Genomic DNA, 16,771 nt, shown 5'->3' on the forward strand with positions numbered 1-16,771 from the left:
TCCAGAGCTTATGGGTGAGGATGACTAGGCAGGCTAACATGGCAGACACTGCTGTAGGTGTTTACAACAGGCCACCAGCTCAGGAAGAGGAACTTGATGAGGCCTTTGATGGACGGCAGGAAGCAGCCTCCCAATCAGAGACCCAGGCTCACCCAGGGGACTTCCACCACCCTTATATCTGCTGGGAAGACAACACAGTGAGGCACAAAAGCCCTCACTGGAGATGCTGGGGACTGAACCCAGGACCTCCTGCATGCAAAGCAGGTGCTCTTCCACTGAGCTACATCCCCTTACACATGGCATACGTAGATGGGGGGTGTGCTCTGGGGTGCCCTCTCCTCCCATGCCATGTCCCTGACAAGCACAGCCCCCTTGTGCCCTCTTGCCCTCAGACCCTCCCCAGAAAACTCCATTCAGACCCTCCTGCCTGGCCGTGGGGGAAGCTGGCCTTGCCTCTGCCCTGGGACTGCTCCTGCACAGGACCACCCCACAGAGCGCTGCCCCTTCAGCATCTCTGCAGCTAATTCGGTCAGGAGGAGAGTGTCGCTGCAGGCGCTGCTGCCAGGCTCTGGCCCTGCCAGGGGAGGCTCGATGGAGAGGGGCAAGCCCCTTCCCTGAGTCACCTCTGCCAGCGCAGGCAGCACTCCTGTGTGCGTCACCTGTGTCCGCGAGGGCAGCAGCAGGAGGGAGTGGTGTGAGGGAAATGCCCTCCCCAGGGGGATGTGCCCACAGCTCCGATTGCCCCCAGGGTGTGGGGTGGAGGGAGCAGGGGAGCAGGCAGAGCTGGTGCTGGGCAGGGAGCTGCCCAGAGCCCCTCAGCCAGGCTCCAGGCCTCCCCCTGCACCACGCTGCCCACCAGCACCCGGCCATGGGCAAAGGGCAGCGTCCCCCTGCCTGGGGCTGGGTACGGGGTTGGGCTCAGGGACGTTCCCATTCTTGCAGCACCAGGACAGTGCTGACAGTGGAGCCCCTGGCACAGCCCCAGGTGGGGAGGTCTCTGTGGCGCAACACGCAGAGCGTTCGGATGTTAACTGAAAGGCTGTTGGTGGAACCCACCCAGGGACAGTGGAACAGGGAATGGAGCCTGGGGTTGCTGATTTGATTCCAAATGGAATTACAGTATAATGGCCTTCACCTTGAAATACCCCTTCACCGCCTGTCAGGAAAGCAAAACTGGACCCCCACGGGAACACTGGCATTCTGTTGGAATGATGCTGTGGAAACCCTCCAAGAGCCAACAAGACTCAAGGACAAGGGAGAGAGGATCTTGGGAAACGGTATTGCAAAGGACAACCAGCTCCAGGCAAATAACCATGAGGAAACCACAACACTTTGAAGAACGTGAGGAACAGAGAGCACAAGAAGAGCAGAATAACCCAGAGTAACCTAAAAGTTCATTAGGGCTTATTAACCTATTAAAAAGTGTGCTCCACAAAATGAATAATGAGATGGTAATGACATGATAATGATGTTACCACCTTCTTCTCCACTTCCTATGCTAATTAGCATGGATGTTCAAGCACAAGCACAGAGCAAGTACGTGATGTGATAAAACTGTAACCAGCAGAAAAATCTGTATAAAGTACTTCCTGAAAAGTGTTTATAGATAAAGAATGAGAAAGGGAGAAGGTGTGCTAGCTTTGTGGATCTACCACCTAGCACCCATCCCTGTGCAGAAATGAAATAAACAAGTATCTCGATCCTGTGTGTCTGTTGGTTGCTTGCACATCTGGTAAAAGAACCCAGTTTGGGGACAACACTGGTACGGCCCAGCCATGCGATCATGCCTCTGGGTCCACATGCCCTCTCCATGCTCCTTTTCCCACGGAACAGTCTGGCTTGCTTGCATTGCCTATCTCCTCAAAATCTGCTGCATTTTCCCATGCAGTAGGTGTGCTCTGACACTTTGTCTCTATGTACGATCTGGTCAATATAGTTTTCAGTTTACAGCCTGTTTGCATGTGTTCATACATGTCTGTCTGCATGGATAGATAGTTATTAGTTACATGGCAGCCTATTCCACCTGGGTCTGTATTCTCTTCCAAATTTCCTTTTCACCAGCACCTGGCAAGCCCAGAGGACAGCACCAGCTATCACTTAGGCTCCACATTGCCAGGTATGCTGGGAGGCTGCTGGAGACTCCCTGGGAGCTCCATTTACAACAGCCTTACAGATAGTCCAGTACATGCACCAGGTTTTTGGCTTGTGCATTCAGATGGGTGCGGACATATATTATTAAGTTTCATTTCATTTGCCCTTTCCAGGTTCCCTTTCATTCTGTGCCCTTCAAGCACCCAAATGCTGTGCTTTCCCCAGGAACTGGATACTAGTATTGCAAGGATGCCATACCTGAATCTCTGAAGAGCTGCTTCTGTAGAACTGAAAACATTTATGGTGGCTGAGTCAAGACACTCACCTGGAGGTAGCCGTCCCCCACCTCCTGCACACACCGACTTAGTAGACAGATGTATGGCTTTGCCTAGAGGATTAATCCAGTGATTTATTTATAGCCCGAGTCTGGTGCATGCCCGGTTTGGCAGGTAAAAGGAATACAAGATCCATTCACTAAAAGTATACCTTCTTACAGGGTGCCATTGCAATATGTCCTTGTTAGAGTGTTCATCATAGATAGTGATGTAGCATTTCAATGCCTTCTCTCAAAGGACAGCTCTTTCTTCATACGGGCCAAATCTTGTCCAGTTGGCAGCTACATTCCATCTTGTGTCTCAGTAACTCTGAGAAGACAACTCCACCAATTTCCATCAGCAGGCTTCAGCAGGAGTACAGCCTTCACCTCCTCAACTTCTGAGAGCTGCCATTAAAGGAAGGAGGTTAAACCTGGAAACAGTTTACTCTCCAGCTGATGGGGTTTCCTGGAAGATGGAAATCCAGAACTCAGCTAGATGTGTTTATCCCCAAATGCCATGACTTAGAGAATATTGGAAAATTTATCCTTAAGAAACTACTGAAATTATGGCTTGTCAACAGTTTCAGGCATCAAGGCAGGTCCCTCTTCTGACAGAAGGCTCCCGTAGTCGAGGGCTAAGCCCCCAGGTCAGGGGTCAGTGCTGGCCCTGGGAACAGCCCTCCATTTCCTCCGGATGAGAGATGTCATCTCACTCGCTGATGGAATAGTCCAGTAGCCAGGCTGTTAGCTTTCCATGTCCCCTTTCTCAAGAAGATGAGACAAAAATGGATTTAGGATAGAATTGTTACTATAGGCCTCATCAAAGAGTTTGACCAACCCCTTCAGTTCAAGTAAGGGCACCTCAAACATGGAGGTCTTGGAGCTCCAGCACGAAGGCATTCTTGTCGTTCCTCCAGACTTCATCACGAAACGTTGACTAATGCTGACCCACTACCAAAAGGGGAAAGGGGGCAAATAGGAGGGCAAAAATCTAAGGGCAACAGACTCGGGGCCAAAACATCCAGGAGGGCCAAAAAATCCTGAGGGGAAATGTAAATAATGACAGAAGAATGGGAAAAAAACATGCAGAGCTGGAAAATAAATGAGACAAAACGGGAAAATGGTAAAACAGGAAAAATGAGAAAACCAGAGAATCAAAAGAAACGGGCAAACATAGGACAAATGGGGGCAATGGGGACAAACAGTAAAAAAGGGAAGAAACAAAGAGACCGAGAAAAACAGGGAAATGAAGAGAAAATGGGGACAGGGGGTGTAAATCAGGAAAACATCAAGGGAAAAAGAAAATTAAAAAAAACACCCCCCCAAAACCCTAAAAATGAAAAAAATAACCCCAGCACTCTCCCAAAAAGCTCCGAAAAAAAACCCTGAGAAGAAAACTGAGAAAAAAAAAAGAGAGAGAAAAGAACAGAACAGAAGACTCGAAGAACAGAGAACAAAGGTAGAAAATGAGCAGGGAGAAACACTGGAGAGGGGAAGAGAAGAAGAGTAAAGCAGAAAATAGAAATAAATAAAAGAGGGGAAATCCATAGAAAAGAGGAATTCCCCCCCCTCCCCAAAAAAGGGGGGGAAATGGGACAAATGGGGTTAAAGCAAGGAAATAAGGGGGGGGGACATAGAGAAAACATCAATAAAATATCAAATAAAGAAGAAAAATGTAAGAAAAGCAAAAAAAAAAAAAAAAAAACCCACCAGATGTGAGAGAAAAGAAAATACACATGTACCATGAGATTAAAAAAAAAGGGGGCAGGGAATGAGCAAGGGAAAAAAGCAGTGTGGGGGAGGGCAGGAAGCACCGCGAGGGAGGGTGGGAAAAAAAGGAAAAAGGACATTTGGGAAAAATGGAGAAAAAGCAAGACATTGACAGATATTACTCAAGTATATGAATCTCTCTTTGCTTTTTTATCTTAGAGTTCACACAATAACACAATGGCAGAGCTTCAAAGGGACCTCTGAGATCAGCTAGTCCAACCCCGGCTCAAGCAGGGGCACTTAGCACATGTTGCCCAGGAACCCGTCCAGATGGCTCTGAGTATCCCCAAGGAAGGAGACTCCACAACCTCTCGGGGAAACCTGTTCCACTGCTCAGTCACCCTCACAGCAAAGAGGGTTTCCCTTTTGTTCAGGTGGAACGTCCTGTATTTTATTTTGTGCCCGTTGCCTCTTGGCCTATCGCTGGGCACCACCGAAAAGAGCCTGGCCCCACCCTCTCTACAACCTCCCTTCAGATCCTTACACACATTGAGAAGATCCCCCACCAGCCTCCTCTTCTCCACGCTGAAGAGTGCCAGCCTGCTCAGCCTTACCCTACATGAGACATACTCCAGACCCTTCAGCATCTTAGAAGGCTTTGGCTGCACTTGCTCCAGTAGCTCTCTGTCTCTCTTGGACCGGGCAGCCCACAACTGCACACCCTACTCCAGATGTGGCCTCGAACAACAGGGCAGCAGGATCTGCACGGAGCACCCAGGAGGGGAGAACAGCAATATCATTCTGGCATGCAGGAGTAACCACAAGAATTTCTGCTCTAAACCCGAGTTCGGGTAATGTGGAAGTTGCCGCAAATTCTTATCTGCATACACAACTGAGTGCCTCAGCCAATTACACATTAATGACCCACAATTAAAACCATGAAGAAAGGAGTATTTTCCCAGCAGGTATGGAAGGATTCCTACTGGCTCCTACTGGCACTTGAGGGGCACCATAGGAAGTTCTGTGGGTAATTCTGTAGTCTTATTTAAAAAAAAGGGAAGTGAGATTCCAACAAAAAGCAACAAAGGCAGGCTATGAAGATGCTCCAGAAAGGAAGTACCAATCATTCCAAAGGGCACTAGGGGAATTTAATTGGACATAGCCAAACTAAGACAGAGGAAACAGGACTGTTACTATCAAAGTCGCTCTAGGGACACAGAACCAGTTACCCTCACAAGCAAGGCTGCCACAAGGACAAATACCCATCAAGTTGCCATCAGGAAATGCCCTTTGGACTTGAGAAGGCCTCAGATCCTTGAGAAGGAAATTCTTGAATTCAGTCAAGGAAATATTTCACAAGGGAACTTAAGTGCATTTATAAAATCAGTGCTGGCATACATTTGCCTGGAACAGGTGACTAAACTACAGGAGCCAGGAGATTCTTTGGGAGGGCATGAGGTGTCAAGGAAAAACAGGCCAATAGGAACTCAAACCTGAGGCACAAGGACAGGCACGGGAAGCGAAGCAGTGTCCTCTTAGCCTGCAGGCTCACCCCACTGCCCAAGCACACATCCTTCTTTTGTACAGGAGGAATGAGACAACTTAGCACCTGAGGAGCAAATCAGAGCAGACTAAAAGCGGCTTGTGCCTCTGCGATGGAAGGCATCAGGCAATCTTCTTGCCTCTTTCAACCCCAGCCATCATTTGGATAAGTTCCAGACTGAAAACCCAAGTCCCCAAATAGCTGTTCCTAAACAGTGCCCATTCCAAAACCCCACAACAAGGCAATGCAGAGAATGCAGCACAAGGTGCATATACCAACTTCTCACTGTTATTTCACATGTTCTGAGGAAGGAGGTGGGTCCTCCCTGATTAGAGGATACTTCCAGTAGGGTCATACTTATCAACTTGTAAGTTACAACAAGACAGGAAAAATAAAAGTTCTCTCAGGCTGTGACACTCTTTGGAAGAAGCCACTGCCATGAAACTAGCACTAATATTTCTCACAGCAAAATCCGTTACTCACACATGTCATTACTCTTCATGTCATGTGCTGGTCTGGAGTTTGAACTTAGAGAGGTTCCTAAAAGCTCAGGGGGAGGGGTAAAAAAAAAAGAAAAGAGAGAGCAAGGGAGAGAAGCAGCAAATGTTCCCTTTTTACAGATAATTAGAAACAAGCGTTTGAGAATTTGCAATTACACACTACACTTAGGTTCCTTCTTCCCTCCTGCTAATGCAGTGAAAAAGTCAACAAACAATTTGAAAAGAAAACTCACGTACAGCAACAACGCGTATGAGAATACCACTGCACTGCAGCAAGTGTCACCTCATCCTTCAATTAGCAAAGGCTCCTTGGCATGTGGACGTCCTCAGGGGTGGCAGTGAGGTTCAAAGCACTGCTCATGATCTCCTCTGGCCTGCCTTCCTCCAGTGCAGCACTGAACCCTCTCACCATGGCCTGAGGAGGAAAAAAAAGAGTTATAGTAGAAAGGATTTACAAGGGAGGGTACTGAGCACACGAACCTGGGTGCAGCAGTCAGCTGAAACAAGGCCCACTAAAAAGCCTGTCAGGTTAAAAACTGCAAACTGTCAGAGTGTTTCAGAGCAAAAGACCATGGGCTTCCTCAGCTTGCTGCTCAGGTAGCAACAGCAGCCTGGTTCTTTGCCTCACTCTCCTAACCTGGAAGGGTATGGTTGCTTTCAATTGTACTTCCTTCCGCAGTAACAGGGGAAAGAGAGGAAGTGGACAGAAAACACGAGGACCAGCAAACACAAGAAAGCAGCTCAGGAATGAACACAAGAACAGCAAAGGCCTCTTGTGCCACATGATGCTGCAGCCCTCCCAACACTGAGGCCAACCACAGCAGCCAACCACAGCAGGCATTCCCCACACCAATGCACCAAAGACACGAGCCTGGAAGAACTGGAGGCTGGTGAGTTTTATAGAGAGCTGAGCTGACAACACAAGGGGGAACAGACGACAACACTGGAGTCAGGCAAGTGGAACACCATGGTGGGCATTTGACCGGCTGCAATATGGCTGAGGGCATCCAAGTGTGCTTAAGGCAGGCACACAACGCATGGGCCTGTTGGGATAAAATGCTCCAATCTGCAATAGCATCTTTTTCTTGGTTGCAGCTGGGCTCACAAAATACAAAAAGAAATCCCCTTTTCCTCAGGCTGCAGCATGACTCTGCAGGCTTTGGTGAACCCTGGATGTGCTAACCCTTTGCAAGGCAAGTGCTAGCAAGCTGTTTGACTAGCAGACAATGCAAAAAGCCTTCCGCCTGCATAACAGTGCTACAAGGATATTTTGTGCACACAACCAACCAGCCAGCACACTACTCTCTTTCCAAGTTTACAAGGTCCTTTTTCAGGGAGAGCCACTTTCAAACTGGGGCCCCAGCTACTACTGTTTCCACAGTTAAACAGCGGCCAGAGAGCCCCAACGTTGAATGGTTTTGACTTTAAGAACGTTAAGAAAGCTCTGCAAAGCCTCCCTACATTGGTATTAAGCTGAGACTGAGATCCCTGTTTCTCACTTCCAGGGGTAAGTTTCTAGTTTGGATGTCATCCTCATCAGAGATCAAAGTCCAAGACATGTACCTCACAACAAAAGTCAGAGAAGACAAAACACATGTTGCAGGCTTGTACAGTCAGTCAACTGAGCCCGTGCACTGCGGGCTTTGAAGGATAACCCAACAGGTAAGAGGGAAAGAATTGAAACAGCAGAGTACAGAGTGCTCAGAACGGCACAGAAACAAAACAAGCAGCAACAGGCCACCTCTGGGAAAGTGCCGCTTATTGAAGAATGCTCCCCCTTCCCCTAGGGAAAAACTACTGGCAGCAGAGCATTTCTTCACTCTACAACATACAAGGAAGAGTGCAAACATTTATGACTGAATATACTCAATCATCATTCTCTAAAAATGAACTGATAAACACAAAGTTACCTCTGCACTATCTTGTTTCACTGGTTTGTCCTGGTCACACACATTTGCTGCTGGTCTGTAATGCCCGAGAGAAGCAGAGAAAGACAGAAATGAGTTATTTCAGTGTCCTTACTCATCTGGAGTACTGCATCCAGTTCTGGGCTCCCAATACAAGAGAGACATGGAGCTACTGCAAAGAGTCCAGTGGAAGGCTACAAAGATGATCACAGGACTGCAGCATCTGCCTTATGAGGAACGGCTGCAAGAGCTGGGCCTGTTTAGCCTGGGGAGGAGAAGACTGAGGGGGGATCTTATCAATGTGTACAAGTATCTGAAGGGAGGGTGTAAAAGGGACGGGGGCAAACTCTTCTCAGTAGTGCCATGCAGCAGGTAAAAACTGAAACACAGGAAGTTGCGCCTGAATATGAGGAGGAATTTCTTTCCTGTGAGAGTGACAGAGCACTGGCACAGGTTACCCAGGGAGGTTGTGGAGTCTTCTTCTCTGGAGAGATTCAAAGCCCACCTGGATGCAACCCTGGCTAACATGCTCTAGGTGACCCTGCTGGAGCAGGGAGGTTGGACTAGATGATCTCCAGAGGTCCCTTCCAACCTTATTCATTCTGTGATTTGGTGTAATGAACCAGCAAACTAGCAAATTAAGCAACTAGAAAATTATTACTTTGGGCTAGTCTCCAGGGAGAGGATTACCTGCTTCTTGGCTTTGATTTTTTTTTTAACACCTAAGGAGCTCCTACAAATACCCTTACTTTCACAAAGAAGCTCCGCCATCATCAAAGAAACAACAACAACAAAATTCACACACCCACCGAACAGTCACAAAGGGATTATCGAAGAGTCTTCTCTAAACTCTACACTGATTGCAGCAAAGGGCTCCTATGGGGTCACAAGGAATTTATCATCCACCAGCACTGCAAACAGCTAGACACTGCAGAGGTCACCACTATGACAACAGAGTCGGTCTACACCTAGAAATTTCACTAGCACTCTCAGGCCTCTCTCATGCACTTTAACATGCATCCTCCCTTTCACAAAATCCTGACAAAGCCACTTCTGCCAATAAATAGCCAGAAGGGATTTTTCTCTCCCATGTTTTTCTTTCCCCTCCCTTTTTTCAGGCAGAGCTTGTGCTATTCCATAGCTTCCAACAGAAGCTATAGTATCACAACTGCTCTGGCTGGTTTAGACTTCTGACCAAGGGATTTGAACACTTTCAGGTGAAATGCTCTTGCTGCTGCCCATGGGGAGAGGCACAAAACCAGAAAACAGTGCAATCCAGGTCACTCGACTGATTTTGGATCCATCCTGCTTGCACTGGAAATAGTGGGTCCTCCCATACTCACTCACCACAGACAGTATCATGCCTAGGGCTAGACCCCACGACACCTCCACAGGCCCCTGGCCACACACACAGTCACAAAGAGACAAGAACGGATGAAAGTCCACACAGCTGCAGTAACACTGGTTTAGCAATAGAACCAGAGATTTCCAAGGCACATGCCACCTAAGAACACTCAGGCGTATCATCTAACTGAACAATGTGCAACTCCTGATCTTTACTTCTTTCCCCGAGTTTGGCCAGGGGCATGGATACACGCCTCCATGCTGAGCAGAAAACAGGCAAAACAGGATTTGGCAGCATCAGGGAAGCCTCTCAGAGACCCAGTGCCCTGCACTCCCAACATTATATTTCCAGCCTCAAACTTCCTCCCTCCACGCACCTCATGCATCATCTCCAAAAACGGGAAGATCTCTCCAGCAGCAGCTACTGCCACCACTGCAGCATGTCAGCAACACCTCACACCTCCCCCAGGCAACACACCGCCCACACTCAGATACCTCTCCCTCCACATCAACTTCAGTCTCTCTCCCACAGGCCACCCAGTAGAGGCCCCATCGAGCACCCAAGGTTTCTGCTGTTACTAACAACAGACCACCCCAGCCTAGATGTAAAGCTTGCCTCCTTCCTCAAGGAAAGCAACACCCTAAAGATTATCAAGCCAGCTCAGGTAAGGAGGAAACTTGCAAATCTCTACCTTCTGTAACCTCCAGAAAAAGAGAAGCAACTCACAGGCACCCACTTAACATCCTGCCAAAGGAGGCCTCAGGAGCCAGGTCTTTCAGTAAGTCTCAGCTGCACATTTCTCACCTGGCAGTGAGGAAGGCAATGCTCAGCTGAAGCATTTGGTCAGCAGATACAAAGATGGAGGCTTGCAAGTAGTTCTGCTTCAGGAACAGAGCCTGAAAGCTGTTGCCAAGGTTTCTTCTGCTTGCTTGCCAGAAGACTAGGCAACGCTGTATGGATTTGTCAAACCTTCTTCAACAAAAGCACTTCTCTTCAACACTTTTGCTCCCAAACCCTGCTGGTACCATCACTACAGGACCATCTCCCTTTTGTGTCAGGTGCACAGAAACTTCCTACAACAGAACTGAGATCCTTAGCTGCAGCTTCCATATATCTGCTGTCAACAGGCTACTCAAGCCAAACAGAAATCATTGGGGGCTTGGTGGTAAACATAAATCTATGCCTATAAAAATACATTCTCATTCAGCAGGGTCTATTTCAAAAGTAAAACTCAAGCAGGCAGAACATGTGTGTGTCCTCCAGGCCAACTTTGGGCAAGACACACGTTTCTGCCAAGCTCTCTTCAGTCACAGCTGGCCAGCATCTGCCTGCCAGGAGACAGAAAGAACACTACAACTTTCTCAAGGTGACATTCAGGGATGACAACAGTTTAAATACCTGGCTGCAGTAGTAATACCCGCTCTTGAACAGAAGCACCTCTTTCTCCAGTTTCAGGAGAGCACTCACCATCCAGGAGACCCTTGTCCTGTCCTTATCAAACATTCTGGGGGCCAGAAGTAGACTGACCATACAGGAAAAGCAATTTTCTCTTCAGATTCAAGAATGAATGGAGATAGCTTGGATTTGCTAAAGCAGCCACAGCCAGGGAACACGGATGGCTGCAACAAAGAAGCAAGAAAAAAATGTATCTCTTCTTAGGTATCTCTGTCTCCCACAGCAAAGCACAGCTTCTACTCCGGCTTTAAAAGCAAGGACAGTGCCTGTTTGTGGCCATCCTTTTACTTTCCTCCCAAGCAACTGTAACAAGAGAGGAAGCTACCAAAAAAGCACTGGAGCTCTACATATACCTACCTCAGGGCTCAGGCCCTGCTCTTTTCACAGCCCTCTTCTTTCCTCATTACTGCAGAGGACAGACTGCTAAGGTTTGTAATCTAAAGCTGAAAATAAATCAAAATTTCACACGCTAATCACAAAACCTGCTGCACTGCCCCAGCATTCTACAGCAGCAGCTCCTGCCTATCTACTTTCACCACCAGCTTACCCACCCACATCCAGGGTGTTTCAACTTTCCACCAGGGGAGAACATCCTGGGGCAGAAGCAGCACAGGAAGCAGCTGCTCTGTTCCTCTCCCTCCTCCCTTGATTCCTGGGGGGTCACTAGTGCTGCAGCTCTCATACCTCAGGGCTTCTCAGCACCTGCCAGGCCGCAGCATGCGCTGAAAACCCCCCCTGTGTCCCCGGGATGCTCACAGGCAGCAGCTGCCCCCAGCACAGTGCAGAGGTTTCTCTCTCTCCCCCCCCTCCCCTCCCGCAGACCATCCCAGGGTCCTGGGGCAGCAGCATTTCCCCACACACCAGCACCAGCAGCCACTGCCACACAAGCCCTGCCCCCACACCCGGAAGTGACGCCTCTCACACCAAGGCCCCTCCCACCCCGCACTCCCCCATTGGCTCCCATTGGACGTGGCCTCCCGGGGCGGGAAACCAGGGAGGGGCGGGAGGGAGGCAGCAGTGCGCGTGCGCTGTGCAGTGGCTGGGTGGGGAGGGGCGGGCAAGGGAGCCGAGGGGAGGGGCCCCGAGGGGAGGGGAGGGGCGTGGCAGAGAGGGAGGGGCGGGGCCGGGCGGGGGGAACATGCGCAGTGGCCCAGAGGAGGACGGTGAGGGGTGGGGGCGGGTCTGGGGCTGCCTGGGCCCTGCGGGCGGGGAGGGGGCGAGAGGCGGCTGCTGCCGCGGGGCAGCGTCTCCCGGCCCGGGGCCGCCTGGAGCCTTTAGCCGCAGTGCCGGGAGCTGCCGCGCCGGGGCCGAGGGCCGCAGGCTGGGCAGAGCGAGCGGCCGTGCGCACGGGGGCAGCCAGAGCCGCCACGGCCCGGCTGTGTGGCAGCAGCGGCTGGGGAAGGCCCAGCCCAGCCTGGGCCGCCTCCGGCCCCCGGCAGCCTCCGGCTCTTGCGCCCCTTCTCCTGGCAGCTCCACAGCTCGGTTCCGGCTGCAGTCACCATTTCTTAGCACCGTCCCAGCTGTGAGGAGACACCGTGGGTGCAGCAGGGCTTGTGGGGGCTCCAGGCTGGAGGCAGGAGGCAGCCAGCATCCCGGTGCCCCTGCTGACAGCCCCGCTTTCCCTGGGCAGGTCCCCAGCTGCACTCTGAGCCCAGCCTGGCTGTGGGCACCATGAGGAGCAGGATGTGCAGAGCCTCCTGAGGACCATGGCCAGAGCCAGGCTCTCAGGTATTGCAGCAAAGCAGCTGTGGGAGAGCTGTGCCCTGCTGGAGGGCACTTGAGCCCCTCAAGACACCTCCCCAGAGGCAGTCGAGGGTCGGAAGGTGACGTGTCCTCAGGAGAGTGTTAACCCACAGCCCCACCGCAGCCCTGTGCATTCAGTTCTGCTCCAGAGATGCCTCCTGGCAGTGGGGCAGTGTCGTGGGGCATCTGCGTCTTGGCAGGTGCCTGGGGCAGTGGAGAACAGATCCCCTTGCTGCTGGTGCTGTGGGTGGGCAGGGAGTTGGGGAAGGCACTTTCTGAGCTCCCTTGCAGGCCTGCTGCTCTCTCCATCAGCTTTGGAGTCTCGGGCTCTTGTGCAGGCTGGCGGCTCCTTTCCCTTCCACCCACCCCAGCAGCAAGGACCCCAGCTTGCTCCCACCAGAGGCACAGGCTGCCTTGGCTGCCCGATGCATAGGGCTCATGAGCTTCTGCACATGCCCTGGCAAAGGTGCAGAGCTGAGCTATGACGGTGGCCTTGAAAGCCTCTGCCTGACTTCATGGAGCTGCCGAGAAGCAGGTGGGAAGCGCTGGCAAAGAGCAGGAGGTTTCTGCCTGCCAGCAGGCTGGCTGCATGCTCGGCCTGGCAGCCTGCAGGCACATGCCTGGAGGTGCCCAAGGCAGCTGCCACTGCCCATCTCTTGCCCCACACCAACAAAGCCTCTGCCCAGCCAGCCTGGCTAGCAGAAGAAGCACAGCATCATCAAGACACCTGCCTTACTCTCTTCTGCTCCTGCCAGGGCTCAGGTCCAGCTGAGGCTGCCTCTTGCAAGGCTTGGCCCTCTCCCAAGTGCTTCTTGCAGCCAGGTGTCCCTGGCAACATGCAGAACCAGAGGTACCAAATTCCACAAGCATTCAGAATTGCTTCACTTGGTAGATCATTTCCACTTTGCAGATTTGGAAGGACACAAGTTGTTCTGTGTGTCTGACATGGTTTGCAAACATTTTCATATACCACCTCCTTTGCCATCCCGCTGCTGTTCATGCTTGCATCTTGTTATTTTATTTTATTTTTTCCATCCCCACTTAGGCATTCTCAATCTTAGCATGCTGCTGGAGGAAAGGAGAGGAACTGGGGTGTGTGAGAGGATGTAGACAGGGAAGACAGAGGGTGTTGAAAAGGTGCAGAAAGCAGGCATGTAGAAGTAGGGAACCCTGCTGGAAGAGCAAGATTTTCTGCTGTCTCACTATGGGAAAAATGCAGGAAATGGAGAATAAGAAGGGAAAAGAAACTTTTGTCTTCCATGCAGGACATTAGGTTCCCTATTACTGCAAAGAATTCATAGAATTACATCAATTCTCTGAGCCTTCCACCTCAAGGGCTTCATTTCCTTCTGGTGTGCCAGGATCAGGATGGCAAAAGGCAGTGAAGGTGCTAGAGTCTGCCTCTGGAGTGCAGCACCAAGATTCAGGGCTCAGGGAGAGGAAATGTGTGTGGTGATAAGCTAGCCCAGCTCCTGAAGCACAGCACTGGAGCTCTTTTTCTTTCTTTCTTTCTTTTTTTTTCCTCTTGTCATGGTGGCAGGTTGGGGGCTGTTGACACATGGAGCTGAGGGGCTCAGGCTATAAAAAACTCTGTTGAAATTACCAGATTTATTCCTCTAGGCAAAGATACACATCTGTCTACTAAGTCGGTGTGTGCAGGAGGTGGGGGAAGGCTGCCTCCAAGTGAGTGTCTTGACTCAGCAGCCATAAATGTTTTCAGTTCTACAGAAGCAGCTCTTCAGAGATTCAGGTGTTGTGTCCTTGTGATACTAGTATCCAGTTTGTTGGGGAAAGCACAGCAGTCGGGTGCTTGAAGGGCACAGAAGTGAAAAGGAACCTGGAGAGGGCAAATGAAATGAAACTCAAAAATACATGTCCGCATCCCTCAGAAATGCACAAGCCAAAAACCTGGTGCATGTGCTGGACTATCTGTAAGACTGTTGTAAATGGAGCTCCCAGGGAGTCTCCAGCAGCCTCCCAGCATACCTGGCAATGTGGAACCTAAATGATAGCTGGTGCTGTCCTCTGGGCTTGTTGGGTGCTGGTGAAAAGGAAGTTTGGAAGAGAATACAGAGCCAGGTGGAATAGGCTGCCATGTAACTAATAACTATGTATCCATGCAGACAGACATGTATGAACACATGCAAACAGGCTTTAAACTGAAAACTGTGTCGACCAGATCGTACACAGAAACAAAGTGTCAGAGCACACACCTACTGCATGGGAAAATGCAGCAGATTTTGAGGAGGTAGGGGATGCAAGCGAGCCAGACTGTTCCATGGGAAAAGGAGCACAGACAGGGCATGTTGACCCAGAGGCATGGTGGCTTGTTTGGGGCTGTATCAGTGTTGTCCCAAATTGGGTTCTTTTACCGAGTGTGCAACTAACCAATAGACGCGCAGGATCAAAATACTTGTTCATTTCTGCACAGGGATGGGTGCTTGGTGGTAGATCCACAAAGCTAGCACACCTTTTCCCTTTCTCATTCTTTATCTATAAACACTTTTCAGGAAGTACTTTATACAGATTTTTCTGTTGGTTACAGTTTTATCACATCACATTCTTGCTCTGTGCTTGTGCTTTAACATCCGTGTTAATTAGCATAGGAAGCAGAGAAGAAGGTGGTAACATCATTATCATGTCATTATCATCTCATTATTCATTTTGAGGGGTGCACTTTAATAGGTTAATAGGCCCTAATGAACTTGTAAGTTCCTCTGGGTTATTCTGCTGTTTTTGTCCTCTCTGTTCCTGACGTTCTTCAAAGTGTTGTGGTTTCCTCACGGTTATTTGGCTGGAGCCGGTTGTCCTTTGCAATACTGTTTTCCAAGATCCTCTCTCCCTTGTCCTTGAGTCTTGTTAGCTCTTGGAGGGTTTCCACAGCATCATTCCAACAGAGCGCCGGTGTTCCCGTGGGGGTCCAATTTTGCTTTCCTGCAGAGGTATTACAAGAGGTATTGCAAGGCCATTATACTGTAATTCCATTTGGAATCAAATCAGCAACCCCAGGCTCGGTTCCCTGTTCCACTGTCCCTGGGTGGGTTCCACCAACAACCTTTCTGTTTACAGCCAAATGCACTGCCGGTTGGCCCACAGAAACCCCCCACCTGGGGCTGTGCCGGGGACTCCAGTGTCAGCACTGTCCTGGTGCTGCAAGAATGGGAATGTCCCTGAGCGCAACCCCGTACCCAGCCCCAGGCAGGGGGACGCTGCCCTTTGCCCATGGCCGGGTGCTGGTGGACAGCGTGGTGCAGGGGGAGGCCTGGAGCCTGGCTGAGGGGCTCTGGGCAGCTCCCTGCCCAGCACCAGCTCTGCCTGCTCCCCTGCTCCCTCCACCCCACACCCTGGGGGCAATCGGAGCTGTGGGCACATCCCCCTGGGGAGGGCATTTCCCTCACACCACTCCCTCCTGCTGCTGCCCTCGTGGACACAGGTGACGCACACAGGAGTGCTGCCTGCGCTGGCAGAGGTGACTCAGGGAAGGGGCTTGCTCCTCTCCATCGAGCCTCCCCTGGCAGGGCCAGAGCCTGGCAGCAGCATATACAGCGACACTCTCCTCCTGACCCAATTAGCTGCAGAGATGCTGCAGGGGCAGCGCTCTGTGGGGTGGTCCTGTGCAGGAGCAGTCCCAGTGCAGAGGCAAGGCCAGCTTCCCCCGCGGCCTGGCACGAGGGTCTGAATGGAGTTTTCTGGGGAGGGTCTGAGGGCAGCAGGGCACAAGGGTGCTGTGCTTGTCAGGGACATGGCATGGGAGGAGAGGGCACCCTAAAGATCAGCCCCCAACAACATATGCCATGTGTAAGGGGATGTAGCTCAGTGGAAGAGCGCCTGCTTTGCATGCAGGAGGTCCTGGGTTCAGTCCCCAGCATCTCCAGCAAGGACTTTTGTGCCTCGCTGTGTTGTCTTCCCAGCAGATATAAGGGTGGTGGAAGTCCCCTGGGTGAGCCTGGGTCTCTGATTGGGAGGCTGCTTCCTGCTGTCCATCAAAAGCCTCATCAACTTCCTCTTCCTGAGCTGGTGGCTTGTTGTAAACACCTACAGCAGTGTCTGCCATGTTAGCCTGCCTAGTCATCCTCACCCATAAGCTCTGGACTCACTGTTCATCCACCCCTAGCCTTCCATGATGGAACGAGTGGCTGGGGAGAGAGCGGGAGAGCAGTG

General features: G+C 50.9%; 2 non-coding genes across 2 annotated transcripts; one reads left to right on the forward strand and one right to left on the reverse strand.

The window, feature by feature from the left end:
- Positions 1-218: 218 nt before the first annotated feature.
- Positions 219-290, reverse strand: TRNAA-UGC (transfer RNA alanine (anticodon UGC)). Its single transcript has one exon. It is a non-coding gene; the product is annotated as a tRNA-Ala (tRNA).
- A 16,122-nt stretch (positions 291-16,412) lies between these two features.
- TRNAA-UGC (transfer RNA alanine (anticodon UGC)) lies at positions 16,413-16,484 on the forward strand. Its single transcript has one exon. It is a non-coding gene; the product is annotated as a tRNA-Ala (tRNA).
- The last annotated feature ends 287 nt before the right edge of the window (positions 16,485-16,771 follow it).

The sequence above is a fragment of the Rhea pennata genome, unplaced genomic scaffold, assembly GCF_028389875.1.
Source record: "Rhea pennata isolate bPtePen1 unplaced genomic scaffold, bPtePen1.pri scaffold_26, whole genome shotgun sequence".
In the NCBI taxonomy this organism is placed as follows: Eukaryota; Metazoa; Chordata; class Aves; order Rheiformes; family Rheidae; genus Rhea; species Rhea pennata.